We start from the raw sequence: 3,583 nt of genomic DNA on the forward strand, positions 1-3,583 counted from the left end.
GGTCACGCAGCCTCGGGCCTCAGGCTCTCAGGCTGGCCCTGGGTCCATGAGGAGCAACCCCAGAGTCCAGATGGTCCACCCGTTGCGAGCAGGAGGCCCGTCCCCGGGGTCCTGGCCGGACCCCACCCCGCCCCCGCCTCCTCCTAGGCTCCGCAGCCTGCCCCCCGCCTGCCCTCAGGGCTCGGTCTTGCTTCGATGCTGCTTTAGCCCCAAACGTCCAGCCCCTAGGGGGTCGGGGCTGACCGGTCGGGGCCCCACGGGGCGCCTGGCACCCCCAGCTCTCCCGCAGGCCTCGGCCTGCTCCCGGTCAGCCTGCCCCCCGCCTGCCCCCGAGCAGGGGTCTTGCTTCGATGCTGCTTTATCCCCACAGGTGCGCTAGGGGCTGTGACCCCGACCTGCCTTCCGGTCAGACTGCCCCGGGCCTGGCCTGCCCTGGCATGAGCCCTTCTCCCCGGAAGGTCGTCCTTCAGCCCCGGCCGAGGGGCGCGAGGGCTCTCGAGCGCTGAAGCGGCCCCGTTACGGGTCTCTAGCGGTGTGTGAGCAGCCGCGGCTGGACCCCGTCCTCCGCAGGGCCGCTGCCCCGCCGCCCGCTGGCTCGGCTGCCAGCAGCTGGGCCGGCCCCTCGGCCCCGCGTTCACCTGGCTGCCCCAGGGCCGCTCCACACCCCCTTGCGCAGAAAGCTGTTTCCAAGGCATCCGAGGCGGCTTCCCCGGCACTCAGTCTACGCCGGGCTAACTACTTCCGGCCACCTCGGGCCCTCTCCCAGCCCCCGTTCCCATCCCGAGGAAGGTCCCGTGGAGGACGCCCCGACGATGCTGGACCGAGCCGCAGGAACGGCGGTGACCACCAGCATGGACAAGAGGTAGAAATAACAGCGACTCCCGCAAGCTGCGCCACCGGAGGGGGTGGCGGGGCCCCAGGGTCTCCGGAGGGGGTGGGGGGGACCTAGCCCCGGGCCAGCAGGCCTGGAGCACAGCAGAGGCGCATTCCCAGAGCCTGGGGGCAGGCGCCGCCGGTGCAGGGCCCACCAGGGTCCGGCAGGTGAGGGCTGTGCACTGCTGCCACTATTTTTGACCCCAAATTCTGTGGTCAGACAAGTCACCGGTTGGGGGGCCAGGCAAGGACCCGGTCAACCGCGGGCGCTGCCATCCAGCAAGAGAAGCCGAGACACAGCAAGGCTGGGAGACCTGCTGCACGGCAGCCCCAGGGGGCACCCATTACTGCCGGGCAGGGGCTGAGCGGGGAGAGGGCGTGCAGGGAGCCTCGGCGCCGGCAAGGGGCCTGCTTACTGCCACCCAGCCACCTACAGACTCAATGCAACACCCACCAAAATTCCATCGGCCCTGGGGCTTCCTGGTGGCCTGGAGGTCAGCCGCGGGCTGTCACAATATGGCGAGATTCAATCCCTAGCCAGGGTGTGACCCACAGGGCACAGCAGACCCTTCCTGTCTCCTCACTGCCCCCTCAGCAGTGGATTTCAGTCAACCCACCTGTTCTGCTCCCCACTCTGTCTCTGGTGAGTCTTCTCATTCCCTTGAACTTCTGCCCTATATTCCAAGTCTGCACAAAAATAAAAGTAACATTTTCTTTTAATTCCAATGGCACTTTTCAGAGAGAAAGAAAAACCAATTCTAAAATGTTTAGCGAATCACAGAAGATTCTATATAGTCTAAATAGGCTGGAGAAAGAAGAAACAAGCCAGAAGGCCGAGGGTTTAAACCACATTACAAAACTACAGTCATCAAAACAGTATGGTACCTGCATGGAAACAGATGCACACACCAGTGGAATAGAATCAAGAACTTAGAAATAACCCATCCAAATATGGTCCAAAACTCCCAGAAGAAAACCTGGGCTACAGCTCCATGACACTGATCTGGGAAACAATTTTGTGGACATTGACACAAGGGTCAAAAGCAAACAGGAACCAGCAGAACTAAGCCCAATTCAAGACTTCTGCACAGAAAGGAAACCACCCACGCAGCGACATCACAGCCTGTGGGGCGGGAGGGCACACCTGCAGGCCTACCGCCGGGCAGGGAGGCGTCTTCAAAACAAACGGAGCCCTTCCCTTGTACTCCTCAGCAGCAAACAACAGGGAAAACACGCAGGTCCAGGACCGGAACATACATTTTTCCAAAGACTTAAGGACGGCCCCTTGGTCCCGGCAGGCACCGGGGAGGCGCGGCCCCGTCGGGGTGGCGGTCACGGAGGGTCGCGGCGGCACTGCGGGCGCGGTATGGCGAGCGGAGCCCCGCGAGCTGCCAGCGAGACCGGCAACGGTGCAGCCCCGCCCCGGGCACGCAAGCGGAGGGTTACACGTTCTCCCGTGAGCAGAGCTTGATACAGCCTGCAAGTTTTAAAACCAACTTGTCCTATTTAATTGCTAATCAAAAACTCCTCATCTTGGGCCTCCCTGGTGGCACAAGGGGTGAAAGCCCAGCACTGTGGAGCTGCCCACAGCCACTGCAGCACGAGTTTGGTTCCCAGCCAGCCAGCAGCCCACAGGGCGCAGCGGCCCCTCCTGTCCTGCACACTGCCCCCCTCATCAGTGTTTCTGATCCGCCTGTTGTACTTCCCACCCTCACCTCTGGCCTATAACCCAACTCTCACATGCATGAATTATCTTAAAAAAAAAAAACCCTCTCAGGCCCTCCCTGGGGGCGCAGCGGGCGAAGCGCAGCACTGGGAAGCTAAAGCCACTGCAGTGCAAGTTCGACCCCCGCCGGCCCCAGAGGTGACCACATGGCGCGCAGACCCCTCCTGACCCGCCCGCTGCTCCCTCAGCAGTGGACTTTGTCAGTCAGCCCCCACTCTGTGCTCCCCACTCTGTCTCTGGGGAAGCCTCTCACTGTCCCTGCACCTCTGGCCTGTACCCCAGTTCTGTGTGCATAAATAAAAAAAAATCTTAAAAAAAAACAAAACCCCTCTCTCATGTTGAGAGTATTTCCCCCAGCACCTTGCTGCTAACCCCTTTGCCTGACCTTTGGTGGCTGGGTCCATTCTCTGTCACCCGCCCATCAAAGGCCGCTGGCCCTTCTGACCAGTCTCAGAACCTGCTTCTCTCTCGCAGTCGGCACGTGCCCAGGCAGGACTGACCTCCGCGGCTGCTTGGACCTGGTCTGCTCCTGCCCTCGACCCTTCCCCGGCAGCCAGCAAGCGCTGACCAGACCTCCTCCCCCGGACAGGGCGCCAGCTCCCTTCCTGAAGAGCCCTCGGATTGCAGCCGCAGACCCGGGGCTCAGTCCCGCGACTCCGGGAGGCTCCAACCCTGCCCGGGTGGCCGGCGCACGGATGCTGCGTGGCCACGGTCCACGGGGCAGCGGCCTCCCCGGCCGCCCCCCGCCGGCAGCGAGGAAGCCCAGCAGCCCAGCGGGGCAGAGTGGAAGGGCCATGACGGGATGGCGATTTTGAAGGTTTTTTTCCCAGAAAGTGGGCGACAGCCAAGCTCTGGCCAGTGCACGGCTCTGACGCGGGAGACGCAGCCCACCGCGACGCAGCTGCTGAGGCGGGCGATGGCGCAGGCATCTCGCACGAGCTCTGCTCACCGCCTCACCTGCACAGCTCCGAGAGCACCAGGCGC

This window comes from Condylura cristata, unplaced genomic scaffold (genome assembly GCF_000260355.1).
Source record: "Condylura cristata isolate star-nosed mole 26May11 unplaced genomic scaffold, ConCri1.0 scaffold00009, whole genome shotgun sequence".
Classification (NCBI taxonomy): Eukaryota; Metazoa; Chordata; class Mammalia; order Eulipotyphla; family Talpidae; genus Condylura; species Condylura cristata.